The following is an 18,175-nucleotide window of genomic DNA, read 5'->3' as shown; positions in this document are numbered from 1 at the left end:
ATAAACAGGGAGGCAAGGGAGGGCAAGGGTTGGTAAAGGAGTGTAAACCGGGAGGGCAAGGGAGGGCAAGGGTGGGTAAAGGAGTGTAAACATGGAGGGCAAAGGAGGGCAAGGGTGGGTAAAGGTGTAAACATGGAGGGCAAAAGGAGGGCAAGGTGGGTTATTGAGGTCAAGGAGGTCAAGAGGTGGTTAAAGGAGTGTAAACAGGAGGACAAGGGAGGTCAAGGGTGGGTAAAGGAGTGTAAACAGGAGGCAGGGGGCAAGGGTGGGTAAAGGAGTATAAACATATGGAGCAAGAGGGCAAGGGAGGTCAAGGGTGGGTTATTGAGGTCAAAGGAGGTCCAAGGGTGGTTAAAGGGTAAACAGGAAGGGCAAAGGGAGGCAAGGGTGGGTTAAAAGGAGGTCAAAGGAGGTAAAAGGAGGTCAAGGTGGGTAAAGGAGTGTAAACAGGGAGGCAAGGGAGGTCAGGGGTAGTAAAGGAGGTCAAGAAGTTGAAGGGTGGGTAAGGAGTGTAAACAGGGAGGGCAAGGGAGGTCAGGGTGGGTAAACGGGCAAGGGAGGTTAAGGGTGGGTGAGTGTAAACAGGAAGGAGACAGGTAGGAGGGCAAGGGAGGTTAAGGGTGGGTAAAGGTGTAAACAGGGAGGCAGGGGTTGGGTAAAGGAGGGCAAGAGAGGTTAAGGGTGGGTAAATGAGTGTAAACAGGGAGGCAGGGAGGGTAAGGGTGGGGAAGGAGGGCAAGGGAGGTTGGAGGGTGGGTATGAGTGTAAACAGGGAGGGCAAGGTGGGGGTAAAGGCGGACAAGGGAGGGCAAGGTGCATTGAGGAGTGTAAAAGGTAAACAGGAGGGCAAGGGAGGGCAAGGTGGGTAAATCGGACAAGGGGAGGGCAAGGGTGGGTAAAGGAGTGTAAACAGGGGAGGGCAACAAAAGGTGGGTAAGGAGTGTAAACAGGGAGGGCAAGGGTGGGTAAGGAGGGCAAGGGGAGGGCAAGGGCAAAGGAGTGTAAACAGGGAGGGCAGGGGAGGGCAAGAGGTGGGTAAAGGAGTGTAAACAGGGATGGCAAGGGGAGGTAAAGGAGTGTAAACAGGAGGGGGCAAGAATTGGGTAAAGAAGGGCAAGGGTGGGGTAAAGGAGGCAAGGGTGGGTAAAGGAGGGCAGGGGAGGGCAAAGGAGGGTAAAGGGTGTAAACAGGGAGGGCAAGGGTGGGTAAAGAAGGGCAAGGGGTGGGGCAAGGAGGCAAGGTGGGTAAGGAGGGTAAGGGAGGGCAAGGGAGGGTAAAGGAGGTAAACAGGAGGGGAGGCAAGGGTGGGTAAAAAGTAAAAGGGTGGGTAAAAGGTGGGCAAGGGTGGGTAAAGGAGGGTAAGGGAGGGCAAGGAGGGTAAAGGAATGTAAACAGAGAGGGGAAGGGAGGTCAAGGTGGGTAAAGGAATGTAAACAGGGAGGGGCAAGGGAGTGGTGGGTAAAGGAGGACAAGGGAGGGTGTGGGGTGGGTACAGGAGGTGATTGTGTCTCGGAATGGAGGCATACATTCCTCGTTCTTTCTCTACTCCTCGCTAAAAAGCACTAGTTTATCACGCTTTATTTCTCGTGCTGTCAATGATAGAGGTAGCTCACAAAGATACCAGAGCCTTCAAATAATGCTAATTATGAACTTTACATTTCTGCCCGAAGAATCATTCCAAATCTATTCTCCATTAACCAAAATTCTTTCATTAATAATAGAAAATCTCAAACCTTGCTTTCTCTAACTCTTCCCGTGAACTACCAGCATCTAGCCAAAACATCCTCAACTTCACTTCTTCATCTTTCCCCTCCTCCTCCCAGTCTGACGTAACCTGCCGTCTCATCTATCCTCTAAGGCTGAACTCTTCTCTCAAACTTTTTCTAAAAACTCCACTCCTGGACAGTTCTGGGCATATTCACTCCTACTCATCCCCCTCTGACTCCTTTATGCCTGTTATAAAGGTCTTCAAAATGATGTTCTATGCCTCTCTGGCCTCCAATCCTCAGAAGGCTTATGGACCTGAGTAGTGCCTCCTATTGTCATAAAAACTGTGCCTCCACGTGCTGTCACCCTGCCTGGGTCAAACTCTTTCGCCTCTGCCTGTCAACATCTACCTTTCCTTCTAACGCTGGAAGCTATGCCTTCACACAGCCTGTACCTAAGAAGGGTGACCGCTCCAATCCCTCTCAAACTACCGTCCTATTACTTTTCTTGTCTATCTAAAGCTTTTGGATCAATCCTTAACCGGAAGATTCAAAAGCACCTTTCTTCTGACCTTCTATCTGATCGCGCCAGTATGGAGTTCCGCAAGGAGCATTCTACTGAGTGATCTCCTAACAACATATGTGACTCTTGGTCATCCTCTCTTAGCCGTTTCGGTGAAACTTTGCTATTACACTGGACATATCAAAAGCTTTTGATGGGGTCTGGCACAAATCTTCTTTAAACTACCCTCCTACGGTTTCTATCCTTCTCTCTGTACCTTTATCTCCAGTTCCTTTCTGACCGTTCTATTTCTGCCGTGGTAGACGGTCACTGTTCTTCCCTAAATCTATTAACAGTGGTGTCCCACAGAGAGTTCTGTCTATCTCCCTCTTTTCTGTTGTTCATTGATGATCTTCTTTCAAAACGAACTGTCCTATACATTCTACGCCGATGATTCCACTCTGCGTTATTCAACTTCTTTTAATAGAATTACACCCTTCAGGAACTTAACGACTCCAGGGAGGGCAAGGGCAACAGCCTCAGACACCCTATTATTCCGACTGGGGCAAAGAAGAACCTGGTGTCCTTCAACACCTCAAAAGCACAGTTTCTCCACCTATCCCTTGACACAATCTTCCAAACAACTATCCTATTCTTTGACAACACTTAGCTATCACCTTCTCAACACTAAACATCCTCAGTCCTCCTGTCAAAATCTCAGCTGGAAACTTCATATCATCTCTTACTAAATCAGCTTCCTCCGAGCTGGGCGTTCTACCGTCTCGCCAGTTCTTCTCCCCTGCTGATTTGCTGTGTCCATATACAGGGCTGTCCGCCCTCGTGTGGAGCCAACCATCTCATGTGTGGGAGGCTCCACTCACACAGCTCTTCTGGACAGAGTGGAGAGCAAAAACTCTTCAAATCTCATCAGCTCTCCTCCTCATGCCTGATGTCTCTACCTCATAAATTCCCGCCATAATGTTGCCTCTCTTTCTATCTTCTATCGATATTCCATGACTGCTCTTCTGAACTTGCTTAACTGCATGCCTCCCCCCTCCCGCAGCCCCACTGCACTCGACTTTCTACTCATGCTCATCCTATATACTGTCCAAACCCCTTATGCAGGGATAACCAGCATCTTCCTCATCCCTCACGCTGAAATAAACTCTGGAACAATCTTCATCTGTGTTTCCTCCTGCCTGCGACTTGAACTCTTTCAAGAGAGGGTATCCAGTTACCTCCTCCCGAAACTTGACCTGTCTTTCAGCCACCTTAGTTCTTGGTGAGGTGTAAACAGGGAGAGCAAGGAAGTAAAGGGTGTTGTATTTTGTGGAACAGTCCTTTGGGATAGAGACCCCTCTGTGTGTATAAGCATACAGAGGTGATTATCTCTGGAATGGGCAGTACCTCGTTCTTTCTCTATACTCATAAAAAGCCTTAGTTTAATCACGCTTGTTCTCGTGCTGTCAATGATAGAGGTAGCTCACAAAGATACCGACCTTCAAACTAGTACAATTATAGACTTTACATTTCTGCCCGAAATCATGCAAATCTGTTCTCCGACTAACCAAAAATTCTTTCATTAATAGAAAATGCTCAAAACCTTGCCTGCTCTTCCGTGACTTCTGGCATCTATTAGCTTATCTCCTCAACTTCAGCACATCTTTCCCTCCACTCCCCTCAGTCTGACAGCAACACTGCCGTCTCATCTCTCTAAGGCCTTTGAACTCTTCTCTCAAACTTTTCTAAAAACTCGCTTGGACGATTCTGAGCATATTCTCCCTACTCATCCCCTCTGACTCCTTTATGCCTGTTATAAAGATTCTTCAAAATGATGTTTTCTGCCCTCTCGGCCTCAATCCTCAGAAGCTTGGACCTGATAGGTGCACCTCCTATTGTCATGACATGTGCCTCCGTGCCATCACCCTGCCTGGTCAAACTCTTTCCTTCTCTGCCTGTCAACATCTACCTTTCCTTCTTGCTGAATGTATTCACACAGCCTGTACCTAAGAGAAGGTGTGTCAATCCCTCAAACACCCAAATCTCTGTTAGCACCTTTCTTGTCTATCTAAAGCTTTTGGTCAATCCTTAACCGGAAGATTCAAGCACCTCCACTTCTGACCTTCTATCTGATCTGTATTATCTGGGTTCCGCAAGGGGCGTTCTGGTGATCTCTGTCTCTTAACTGACTCTTGGTCATCGCCAGCCGTTTTCGGTGGGAAACTTTTTATATTGCGCTGGACATCAAAAGCTTTTGATGAGGGTCTGGCTGATCTTCCTTTCTAAACTACCTCCTACAGTTTCTATCCTTCTCTCTACCTTTATCTCCAGTTTCCTTTCGACGTTCTATTTCTGCCGTGGTGAACGGGTGCTGTTCTTCCCTAAATCTATTAACGGTGGTGTCCCACAGGGGATTCTGTCCTCTCACTCTTTTCTATTTGTTTCATTGATGATCTTCTTTCCCGAACGAACTGTCCTGTCGTTTACCATGCGATGATTCCACTCTGCATTATTCAACTTCTTTAATGAAGACCACCCTTCAGACACCCGCGACTCAAGGCTGGAGGCTGCTGGAACGCTTAGCCTCAGACCTATTATTTCGACTGGGGCAAGGAGCCTGGTGTCCTTAACGCCTCAAAAAGCACAGTTTCTCACTATCACTTGACACAATCTTCCGACAACTATCCTATTCTTTGACACCAGCTATCCTTCCTCAACCACTAAACATCCTCAGTCTATCATATCAAAATCAACTGGAGCATATCTCATCTCTTACTAATCAAGCTTCCTCGAGGCTGGGCGTTCTGTACCAAATCTCCTTGATTTCTGCTCCCTGCAGTTGCTGTCCATATACAGGGGCCTTGTCCGCCCTCGTATGGAGTGTGCATCTCATGTGTGGCTCCTCACACAGCTCTCTTGGACGGTGGAGGCAAAGGCTCTTCGTCTCATCAGCTCTCCTCCTCATGCTATTGATCTTCTACCTCTTAGAATTCCGCCGCAATGTTGCCTCTCTTTCTATCTTCTATCGATATTTCCACGCTGACTGCTCTTCTGAACACTAACTGCGCCCTCCCCCCCCTCCGCAGCCCCGCTACTCGACTTTCTACTCATACTCATCCCTATACTGTCCAAACCCCTTGAAGTTAACACAACATCCTCTCATCTCCCTACGCTAGTAAACTCTGGAACAATCTTCCTTCATCTGTGTTTCTCCTGCCATTTGAACTCTTTCCGGGAGGTATCAGAACCTCTCCTCCCAGAAACAGCCTGTCTTTCGGCCTCTGATTCTTTTGAGCAGGGAGTAGCGGGCTTTTTTTTATTAATGTTTACTTTTTTGTGCCTCCAGGCAGTCCTCTTTTTGTAAAAAAAAAAAAAAACAGGGAGGGCAAGGGAGGTCAAGGGTGAATAAAGAGGAGTGTAAACATGGAGGGCAAGGGAGGTCAAGGGTGGGGAGGTAAACATGGAGGCAAGGGGAGACAAGGGGTGGGTAAAGGAGTGTAAACAGGGGAGGGCAAGGGAGGTCGGAGGGTGGGTAAAGGAATGTAAACAGGAGGAGGGAAGGGAGTGGCAAGGGTGGGTAAAGGAGTGTAAACATGGAGGCAAGGGAGGTCAGGCAGAATAAAGGAATGTAAACAGGGAGGGCAAGGGAGGTCAAGGGTGGGTAAAGGAGGTAAACAGGGAGGGCAAGGGAGGGCAAAAATGGTAAAGAGGAGGTAAACAGGAGGTCAAGGGTGGGTAAAGGAGTGTAAACAGGGAGGCAAGGGAGGGTAAAGGAGTTTAAACAGGGAGGGCAAGGGGGGGTAAAGAAGGGCACGGGTGGGTAAAAGGAGGGCAAGGGGTTGCCAGGTAAAGGAGGGTAAGGGAGGGCAAGGGAGGGTAAAGGAGTGTAAACAGGGAGGGCAAAGGGTGGGTAAAAAGAAGGGCAAGGGTGGGTAAAGGAGGGCAAGGGTGGAGTAAAGGAGGTAAGGAGGTGGTGGAGGTAAAGGAGTGTAAACAGGGAGGGCAAGGGTGGGTAAAGAAGGGCAAGGGGTGGTTAAAGGTGGGCAAGGTTGGTAAAGGAGGGTAAGGGAGGCAAGGGAGGTAAAGGAGTGTAAACAGAGAGGGCAAGGGAGGTCAAGGGTGGGTAAAGGAATGTAAACAGGGAGGTCAAGGGAGGGCAAGGGAAGGGGGTAAATAGGACAAGGGAGGGCATGGGTGGATAAAGGAGTGTAAACAGGGAGAGCAAGGGAGGTCAAGGGTGGGCAAGGAGTAAGCAGGGAGGGCAGGGAGGTCATAAGGGTAAAGGAGTGTAAACATGGAGGGTAAGGGAGGTCAAGGGGTGGGTAAAGGAGTGTAAACAGGGAGGGCAGGAGGAGGTCAAGGGTGGGTAAAGGATTGTAAACAGGGAGGTCAAGGGAGGGTGGGTAAGGAGGTGTAAACAGGGAGGTGAGTGGTGGTAAAGGTGTAAACATGGAGGTCAAGGGTGGGTAAGAGGCAAGGAAGGGGAAGGGGTGGGTAAAGGAGGGCAAGGGAGGGAAGGTGGGTAAAGGAGGCAAAGGAGGAAAGGGTGGGTAAAGAGTAAACAGGGGAGGTCAAGAGTGGGTAAGGAGACAGGGAGGTCAGAGGGGTAAAGGAGGCAAAGGGAGGTCAAGGGTGTGGGTAAGGAGGGCAAGGGAGGGCAGGGGTGGGTAAGGAGTGTAAACAGGGAGGTCAAGAATTGGGTAAAGGAGGGCAAGGGAGGGCAAGGGTGGGTAAAGGAGGGCAAGGGAGGTCAAGGGTGCGGGGTAAAGGAGGGAGGGCAAGGTGGGTAAGAAGGGCAGGTACCTCTGTCCGCATCAAGTCGTAAATTTGGAACTTTAAGAACCACGGGCTATCGTGTTTCAGAACTCCAGAAAGAGGAAGACGTGAAGAGAGATTCCCTTCAGGTTTGGCTCAAGAAAAAGTGAGGAAGTAGGAGGAGAAGGAAGGAGGAGGAGGAGGAGGAGGAGGGAGGAGGAGGCTGACAAAAAAGAAGGAAGAACAAACAACAGCAGACCTGCTGGTCCTCCACGAGGAGCTGTTTGTGACAAGCTACACTAACTATCTAATCAAAGGTGGAAGATGAAGGACAGCAAAGTGAAGGCTCTTCCCAACCCCCATACCTCCAGCCAAAGCTGGCAGGAAAGGAAAAATAACCATGCAGCATGGAAAATTGCATGGAAATTATGTAGGAAAGAGGAAAAGAACTACCATTACTGCTACCACTAACCGGGCGATAAAAGCGGACAAGGACACCGGTATTCGAAAAGAACTTAACGTTATTATGACAATGAATAATATCTTAGTTGTTGGTTGGATTCAAAATACTTGTTTAATCTATTCTTGAAGGCCGTAACTGTTGTACTATCAACGACATCACAGTGGGGAGCGTTCAAACATTAACAACTCGATTGAAGAAGTGTTTAGCTTCAAAGACGAAATCTTGTACCAGTTATCTTTAAATTGTGATTTCTTCTTGTTCCTATTCGATCGATCAATTGTAAGTAATCATCCGCATTAATATCACTGAATCCTTTAAACATTTTAAATAATTTCTATTAGATCGCCTCGCATTCTTCGTTTTGACAGGCTGAATAACTTCATTTTATTTAAGCCCTTTGTTCATATGATAAATTTATCAACCTAGGAATCATCTTTGTTACTCTTCACTGAACCCTTTCCAACTTGTCTATGTCTTTCTGTAGTAGGAGACCAAAACTGTACACAGTAGTCTAGACGAGAGGTCAGACCAACGAATTATACAGTTTTAATATTACTTTTTCCGATTTATTATTAAAGACTCGTCCGATGAAGCCAACCAATTTGTTTGCAGTTTTAACTACCTCTGAACAATGCTGCTGACTGGGCTTTAAATCGCTTGATATAGTGATTCAGATCCTTTTCTTTACTTACTGCAGAAAGTTGTTGGCCATTCATTTCGTATCGAACGCGATTGTTTTATTTTCCGATGTGCAACACTTACATTTGTCAACGTTAAATTTCATTTGCCATTGATTGGCCCAACGTGCAAATCGATCTAGATATGATTGTAAAGCTTCTTCGTCGAGTGTCGCAGTTACTTTACTAGCAATTTTTGTGTCATCAGCAAATTTTGATACTTTGCAAGGAGCCCATCATCGATATCATGAACATAAATTAAGAAGAGCATGGGGCCAAGCACTGATCCTTGGAGGGTACGCCGCCTCTGACATCGAGCCAGTTAGATGTAACACCGTTTAGAGCTACTCTCTGTTTCCGCTCAGAGAGCCAGTCCACAAGCCAAATTGTGAATGTTACTCAAGATACTGTGCACCAATAGTTTGTTGAGGCAAATCGTTGGTGGGGGACCTTATCAAATGCCACTTGAAAATCCAGATATATGATATCTACTGATCTGCTTTCATCGAACGCTTTCAAAATATAATGAAAAAATCAAGTAAGTTAGTTAAACACGAACGTTTTACTACCGGAAGCCATGTTGCGAGTTATTTATTATATTCTTTCTTTTCGAATTTCACCATATTGTCGCGAATGATAGTCTCCATTAAATTTACAAACAATCGATGTCAGGCTAATTGGTCGCAGATAAAAAATGTCAATTTTCAAAACGTTCCAGTTGTCTTGTTTGTTTGTGGCTGAGAACGTAAGTTTAACCCGTTCAACTCCTGCCTCTTTTGCCTGTTTGTTGCTCAGATGAATACATCCCTGCCTGTCTAATCCACCATTTAGGAGTTTTAACTCAGGAACTCAGTTGCTTTGCTTGTGTTTTCAATTGACACAACCCACCCGTCTAACCTTATCCATTCAGGTGTGCTAAGTCAGACACCCACTCTTTTATTTGTTTGTTGCGAAGAACACAACTCCACCTGTCGAACCTCATCCACTCCAGGTGTGTTAAGTCAGACACCCACCCTTTTATTTGTTTGTTGCTAAGACGAACACAACACCACCTGTCTAGCCTCATCCACTCCAGGTGTGATATTTAGGCACAAACCCTGTCTTGAGAGGGAAGGCGATCCACCGCCGCCACTAGACCATTAACCATCACCACCACCATCACCTATCTCTTTCATCAAATTTATTACCACTCCTTCGCATCTCCTCCACCACTATCACTGCTCCAAACACTACCACCTCAATCCCGCCGCCACTAGACCACTAGACGAAGAATGGAGGAGGACGAAGAAAGGAGGAGGACGACGAGTTGAGGGAGGACGAGGAGGAGCAGGAGTATGGGAAAATAATTCTGCCTTGGCAGCAGGAACAGAGCAACATCAAGTGGCGGTGGTGCAACATTAAGGGGAACGTCACCACGTTCAGAGTGTTGCGACTCGTGTGTGTTGCTGGGTGAAGGACGCCTGACACCACTGACACCGCCACTGTCACCCCTCATGTGGCTGCTGCTTGCTTCCTCCTCCTTAATCTGCCTTGCCCTCCCTCCCTCACTCCCTATATCATTCGATTAATTTTATCCTCTTCCTTCACCTCCTCTTTATGTCCTTCCTTGCCTCTTTCTTTCCCTCTCCTCTGTCCTCCTCTCCTCTCATCTCCTCCCCTCTCCTTTTCCCTTACCCCCTCCCTTGCTTCCCTCTGTCCTGGAAGCTGGAAAGGTGACAAGCAGGTGTTATGGGAGGAAGGGGGGAGGGGAGAAAGACGGAGGGGAAGGGGTCGTCTGGATGCTTTACCAACACTAAAATGGTCTTTATACTGTCAGGTCCAAAGAGGTGTTGTGATGGCAGTAACGCTCGCCTTTACGTGCTAACACCGCCATCACAGCTGACGTGTTACTGCTGCCACCACCACCGCCACCACCACCACTACTACGACCAAAATGTACATACAATAACTCCATCATTGTAATGCCGGGATGTGTAGGAGGAGGAAAAAACTAGAGATATAAAACAAAAGACATGAGGGTACTTCATTATAAGTGATTATATGTATCTATAAGTGAGTATAAGTGATTACATGTAGTTATAAGTGATCATAAGTAGTTATAAGTTATTATCAGTCATTATAAGTCCATCATAAGTATGTGAGTAATTATATAAGCTATCATAAATCACAACCTATAACACTATGTATCGGAAAGCTTGGAGTTGTCTATGTAATATATAACATAACAAATCCCCTCAGACTACAATTACAAAAATGTGGTGCAATAATTCACGCCACTGTCCCGCCAGATTCAGCGTCAGCCGTCCTCAAGCAGTTGCCAGCCACCTTGTTTGTACAAATGTCCTATCTGATAAAGTCATCCACCTTACATAGATTTTTCGCAGCTCCAAAAGTAAATTTCGTCACCTTCAAGTTAGAGATCATAACCATTAGGTATTTCTATTTGCCCCCCCCTTTTTCCCGCTCTTACGGGACGCCGCTCTCACTGCACCCAGGAGAGCATAAAACTCGGGTGGCTTTTCCCGGGCATCACTTGCCAATGTATATTATAAAAAATGTGGAATGTGTGAATGTATGTCGTATCGCCATGGCCCAGTGGCGCCAGGATACACACAGACGCCTTCAGTTGTGCTTGTGGAGGTGCTCCTTGCCGTGGGAACGAGGTGCTGATTCCAGCAAGCATGCTATCCGCTGGCCGCTCCTGTACCAAGAGAAGCTGGCAGAATCAGAGCGGGCGGCGGACGAGGCACAGACTTCTCGGAGTGTGCATAATGACTTACGACTCGTCAACAAAATACTGTAACTATTATGTGAATACATTTAAAAAGCAATACAACCATTTAATCAACCAGAGAGAGTAAATTCAGGTAAGTAACCCAAAGTGAACTCAACGGTTCCGCTCGGCCACCATACATAAACCCACATCCACTTAACTAAAAGGCTGTTATTGTGTTGTCTCAATGACTTCTATCAACTGGAGAAAGCAGGCAACGGTACACGGACCTCGTGAGATAACAGTTCATATAATCAAAACACAAAGCACAGCTTTAGTAACGAAGGCTAACAAAAGTGGTAGACAGCGGCTTCCGGACCTTCTCCGAAGTGTTCTGTGTGTTATCTCTCTCTCTCTTTAACATAACATAACGGTGGCAAGTGTCGTCAAAGGGGCAGGAGAAAGTGTGCAGGAAGCTGACACAACAACGCCATTCCCCCTTGGCCCGTCCAGGTGGGTCAGCCTCCACCACACCGCCCCGCGCCCAGCCCCTTGCGCCTCGCCCGCCCCGCGCCCGCGCGCCCACATCATCCCACCTGTCAGGATCCCGCTTTAATTCTAGGACGCCCACTTGTCTGCCACCTCGGCAGTCATTTCGTGGGTGGGCGCTTACCTTCGCCTTGGTGGAGGATCTTGGTGCAGCGTGGTCGCTCCTCCTTGCCCTCCACCGCTGCTTGGCGCCACCAGGCACCGGCAACGTCTCCTCTGGCCCGCTCCAAGGGACATGGGGACAGCCAGCCGAGACAGGGACAGCCAGCCAAGGACGAGGCGAACCAGCCGAGGACAGAAGGAGTGCCACAGGCACAATCTTACACCTTTTTTGTGGTATTCACATGCATCAGCTGACACCACTAATTATATTAATACCACTTGTTGGTGACATTTCCAGGTGATTTTTTTTACGTGCTTTGTGTGTCTCCGTGTGGGCCGTATCTAGTTTCCCTTAGGCTGTTTGAATTTTATTCAGGTGTAGAGGGATGTTTAATATTTTTTTCTGATTTGTGAACATTGTTTTCTTGATTCCAAGATCCTTTTCTTTTACTGCAGAAAGTTGTTGGCCATTCATTTCGTATCGAACGCGATTGTTTTATTTTCCGATGTGCAACATTTTACATTTGTCAACGTTAAATTTCATTTGCCATTGATTGGCCCAACGTGCAAGTCGATCTAGATATGATTGTAAAGCTTCTTCGTCGAGTGTCGCAGTTACTTTACTAGCAATTTTGTGTGTCAATAGCAAATTCTTTGATACTTTGCGAGCCCATCATCGATATCATGAACATAAATTAAGAAGAGCATGGGGGCCAAGACCGATCTGAGGTACGCCGCCTCTGACATCGAGCCAGTTAGATGTAACACCGTTTAGAGCTACTTCGTTTCCGCTCAGGAGAGTCAGTCCATTAACCAATTGTGAATGTTACTCAAGATACTGTGCGCCAATAGTTTGTTGAGCAATCGTTGGTGGGGGACTTTATCAAATGCCTTTTGAAAATCCAGATATGATATCTACTGATCTGCTTTCATCGAACACTTCAAAATATAATGAAAAAATCAAGTGTTAGTTAAATGAACGTTTTTACTACGGAAGCCATATGTTGAGTTATTTATTATATTCTTTTCTGAAGAATTTCACCATATTGTCGCGGAATGATAGTCTCCATTAAATTACAAACAATTGATGTCAGGCTAATTGGTCGCAGATAAAATGTCAATTTTCAAAACGTCACAGTTGTCTTGTTTGTTTGTGGCTGATAACGTAAGTTTAACCCGTTCAACTCCCTGCCTCTTTTTGCCTGTTTGTTTGCTCAGATGAATACATCCCTGCCTGTCTAATCCACCATTTAGGAGTTTTAACTCAGGAACTCAGTTGCTTTGCTTGTGTTTTCAATTGACCTAACCTTATCCATTCAGGTGTGTTAAGTCAGACAGTTTGTTGCTAAGACGAACACAACACCACCTGTCTAGCCTCATCCACTCAGGTGTGATATTTAGGCACAAACCCTGTCTTGAGAGGGAAGGCGATCCCACCGCCGCCACTAGACCATTAACCATCACCACCACCATCACCACTATCTCTTTCATCATATTTATTACCACTCCTTCGCTATCATCACCACTGTCACTGCTCCAAACACTACCACCTCAATCCCGCCGCCACTAGACCACTAGACGAAGAATGGAGGAGGACGAAGAAAGGAGGAGGACGACGAGTTGAGGAGGACGAGGAGGAGCAGGAGTATAGGAAAATAATTCTGCCTTGGCAACGGGAACAGAGCAACATCAAGTGGCGGTGCAACATTAAGGGAACGTCACCACGTTCAGAGTGTTGCGACTCGTGTGTGTTGCGAGGTGAAGGACGCCTGACACCACTGACACCGCCACTGTCACTCCTCATGTGGCTGCTGCTTGCTTCCTCCTCCTTAATCTGCCCTTGTTCCATTACTTTTATCCTCTTCCTTCACCTCCTCTTTATGTCCTTCCTTGCCTCTTTCTTTCCCTCTCCTCTGTCCTCCTCTCCTCTCATCTCCTCCCTCTCCTTTTCCTTACCCCTCCTTGCTTCCCTCTGTCCTGGAAGCTGGAAAGGTGACAAGCAGGTGTTATGGGAGGAAGGGGAGGGAAGAGGCGGAGGGGGAAGGGGGTCGTCTGGATGCTTTACCAACACTAAAATGGTCTTTATACTGTCAGGTCCAAAGAGGTGTTGTGATGGCAGTAACGCTCGCCTTTACGTGCTAACACCGCCATCACCGCTGACGTGTTACTGCTGCCACCACCACCGCCACCACCACCACTACTACGACCAAAATGTACATACACTAACTCCATCATTGTAATGCCGGGATGTGTAGGAGGAGGAAAACTTAGAGATATAAAACAAAAGACCAGAGGGTACGTCATTGTAAGTGATTATAAGTATCTATAAGTGAGTATAAGTGATTACAAGTAGTTATAAGTGATCATAAGTAGTTATAAGTGATTATCAGTCATTATAAGGCCATCATAAGTATGTGAGTAATTATAAGAAGCTATCATAAATCACAACCTATAACACTATGTATCGGAAAGCTTGGGTTGTCTATGTATTGTATAACATAACCTACAATTACAAAATGTGGTGCAATACTTCACGCCACTGTCCCGCCAGAATTCAGCGTCAGCCGTCCCTCGAACCAGCCACCTTGTTTGTAAATGTCCTATCTGATAAAGTCATCCACCTTACATAGATTTTTTCGCAGCTCAAAGTAAATTTCGTCACCTTCCAAGTTAAGAGATCATAACCCATATGTACTACTTGCCCCCCCCCCCTTTTCCCGCTCTTACGGGACGCCGCTCTCGCCGCAGGAGAGTATAAAAACTCGGGGTGGCTTTTCCCGGGCATCACTTGCCAATGTGTATATTATAAAAAAAATGTGAATGTGTGAATGTATGTCGTATCGCCATGGCCCAGTGGCGCCAGGACGTTACACACAGACGCTACGTTGTGCTTAGGAGGTGCTCCTTGCCGTGGGAACGGTGCTGATTCAGCAAGCATGCTATCCGCTGGCCGCTCCTGTACCAAGAGAAGCCGGCAGATCAGAGCGGGCGGCGGACGAGGGCACAGGACTTCTCGGAGTGTGCGTACGACTTACGACTCGTCCACAAAATACTGTAACTATTATGTGAATACATTTAAAAAGCAATACAACCATTTAATCAACCAGAGAGAGAGAGTAAATTAAGTGAACTCAAAGTGAACTTAACGGCTCCGCTCGGCCAACACATAACCCACATCACTTAACTAAAAGGCTATTGTGTTGTCTCACGACTTCTATCAACTGGAGAAAGCAGGCAACGGTACACCGGACCTGACGTGAGATAACAGTTCGCGCCTTAATCAAAACACAAAAAACACAGCTAACAAAAAGGCTAACAAAAGTGGTGAACAGCGGCTTCCGGACCTTCTCCGAAGTGTTCTGTGTGTTATCTCTCTCTCTTTTAACACTTAACACTTAACGGTGGCAAGTGTCGTCAAGGGGCAGACAGGAAAGTGTGCAGGAAAGCTGACACAAGCAACGCCATTCCCCCTTGGCCCGTCCGAGTCGAGTCAGCACACTCCACCACACCGCCCCGCGCGCCCAACCCCGCGCGCCCCGCCCATACGCGCCCCGCGCGCCCACATCGCCCACTGTCGGGATCCCGCTTCCCAATTCTGGGACGCCCACTTGTCTGCCTACGACACAGTCATTCGTGGGTGGAGCGTGGTCGCTCCTCCGCCCCTTCCTCACCGCTGCCAGCCGCTGCCGGGCACTGCCGGCGGTCTCTCTGGCCGCTCCAAGGACGCGGGGACAGCCAGCCAAGGACGGGGACAGCCAGCCAAGGACGAGGGCGAGCCAGCCGAGGACGAAGGAGTGCCACGGGCACAATCTTCACACTTTTTTTTTGGTATTCACATGCATGTAGCTGACACACCACTAATTTAATACACCCTTGTTGATGACATTTCAGGTGATTTTTTTTTTTACGTGCTTTGTGTCTCCGTGTGGATCATCTAGTTTTCCCTTAGCTGTTGAATTTATTCAGGTGTAGAGGATGTTTAATATTTTTCCTGATTTGTGAACATTGTTTGCATTTTATATATACCTAATCCCATAATTTTTCTCTTTTCTTTTGTGTGTTTTCTTGCACGGTGGAAGTTTTATCATGTAAGTATTCACTCATTGTTCTTTTCCTCTTTTTAATGCGTTTGGAAGCATCTGAGCGGTGAGCACCTTAGCGGTGATGCTTTTCTTTCATATTTTTTCCTCACTGTACCATATTTTCCCTATAAGCACTTTTTTTAAATGGCAGGTCCAGTCTGACTCGAGATAGACATTTTGGCCAAGGTTCAGAAGTTGATGCAGGATTCAGGCGCCCATAGAGGTTGACAATTCCGTGTCCTAAAGACGGTCAACTCGTAACAGAGTTCCTCCTCCTCCTCCTTCTTCTCTCCACTTATGATATAGTGTCTTGACTAACCAAAAAAAATTAACAATGGCTACTAACACTATTAAACTTCTATGACTTCTGTCAGTCAAACTTTCGCAGGCAATGAACCGGATGCAGTGCGAGAGACACCATCCTGCAATGCGAGATGTTATCGAACAACTCATTTGTGTCAGAACCGGGTGATATAAAATCTCCTTCATTAGGTCTGAATTAAGCCGGTCCAGAAGCATCAACTCTTATGTACACCAGCGCGTTCATGGAACCGCAACAAACCAAGGATTATGCCCGGTTTCGGTCATTTTCTGGAGTCTTTTTAGGGAAGATGTTGAAGCACAGCCTCGTCAAAGGTGTTAATGTAGCTGTGACCAAAGTGATTTCAGCTGTGAAGTAAAGAGCTTTTAGCCGGACAAGTAGACGCCTATCCGGTTGTCTACTGATATGGGCGTCTATCTGAAAGCTGGTGGCTGGACTGAGGAAGAATATGTCTCTGTCAATGTTCTATAAATTTTTGAATTTTTTGTATACGCGTATCATCAGGCCAGTTTCGAAAAGGTTCTTTATCCCTAGCCTGCAGCCCTTTGACAAGTTGCACGACTTCATGCTTAAAATAAAAACTAAGATGGAGGAGAAAAGCGGGTACCAGTCCCGCTAACTCGTCGACCGAAGGCCGCTAGTAATTGGCGCGATCACTCATCGGTAATGGCAGCCACCGCAAAAAGCCTAAGCGCCACTGTTCATGCTATCAGCCGCGACGGTCATACGGTTGATATTGTCACAAAACGTCAGCAGGATCGCAGGCTACTGGAGAAGGGCTCGCCGATGTCAAACCAAATCTGCTGCCAGAAGACCTGGCCGCTTCAAAAATCGAGCCGCGGAGCTGCCACTGGCTTTTAAATTCTGTTTTGTTCTGGTGCTGGTAGACACACCACGGAAGGAGTGTTTCTCTGTGCTCCAGTTAAGAAAACCCCGAGCAGAAGAGAAGTTCGTGAAGAGGGGTCCGGGAAGCCGAGCGCCCCAAAACCGGCCAGGGGTAGCAACCCGGGGGGAGGATACCGAGACTGCAGTGCAAGGCTGACAAAAGTAAGCAGCAGATCTGTTGTGGCCGCGTGCAGTCAACCCTGAAGAAATAATGGCGCTTAAAGTCAAGCTGGGTCCACTTTACAAGCGTCATTTGCAGTCGACACCAGCGCGGCGGTTAATGTGTTGTCTGAAAAGGACATAACAGCACAAACGCGCGCGTCGGGCACTACGCGCTACGACCCTCGGACCACAGGCCTTTGCGGTGTCACCGCCGACGAAACGCATCCTTGGGTTGGTGGGTTTTCCAGTGAGTTTGGGACGAAACACCTAATATGCGTTTGGATTTTGTGATCAAACTTTTCCCTGCCGTCAGGCAGTGTTGTGGGTTGTCGTCACTGAAGGTCTAACTTTCTGTAGTAATACATCGAATAATGTGGTAGGTTTCAAGGTGTTTCAAGGCCATGGATCGCCTGTACCTCGCTTCTCCTAAGGAAAAGAAATACCCAGCAAGGTCAGGAAAGTGTTTCTCTAGTCGGTCCGTGCATACCGTACCGACACACCTCTCCACGAATAGCCAGTGCATGGCGCGGGCACCTCATAGGTCAACCACCAACACCAGCTGACGTTTGTGGGATGGAAAATGTCAATCACGATAGTCGTGGGAATCACGAAATCCTCAACGAACGCAATGCGTCCTGTGTCAGTCCCCCTAACGCCACCTGTGGGTTGTGACATCTGCCTGAAAGGCCTAGTCGTGTCAACACGCTAGCGATAGAGTCCACCCTTAACACGGTGCGCGAGGGAGGAGGTAGGAACCATTAACTTTAGTGGTTAATGCCACTGGCCAGTCCAGTAAAACTCAGAAATAGTCATTTTGGGTCGCCTTTGGCAGATCGACGGACGGGTGTCCCCAGACCCTTTAGTACAGCGGCCTTGTGTCGGCGCGATGGGTCAACCCGCGCCGGCGACATCTTGTCAGGCCTCATCTGTCGATTCTTTAGTCAAAGTGGTCAGATTATCCAGCGAGCAGGGCCCGCTTCATTTTACGCCCAGTATCGTGATGTCGGTACCTGCCAGTGAACCTTTGATTGCGACTGCTGCGATGGAACACAACATTAGGGTTAAACCCGACTTCCAAGCCAGTGTACATTCCTGCGTACAGACTCCACAGTCAAAGGCGGTTTGGCAAGATGAACTGGAGTTAAAGAAATTATGTTGGACCGGTGTTGTCAGCATTCCCGGTCTCAAATGGAACTCGCCCTTGTTTCTAGTCCCTAAAAGGACAGGAAGTTTCAGGCCTGTCATCGATTTTAGAAG

This window comes from Eriocheir sinensis, chromosome 19 (assembly GCF_024679095.1).
Source record: "Eriocheir sinensis breed Jianghai 21 chromosome 19, ASM2467909v1, whole genome shotgun sequence".
Lineage (NCBI taxonomy): Eukaryota > Metazoa > Arthropoda > Malacostraca > Decapoda > Varunidae > Eriocheir > Eriocheir sinensis.
This window is presented reverse-complemented; position numbering follows the sequence as displayed.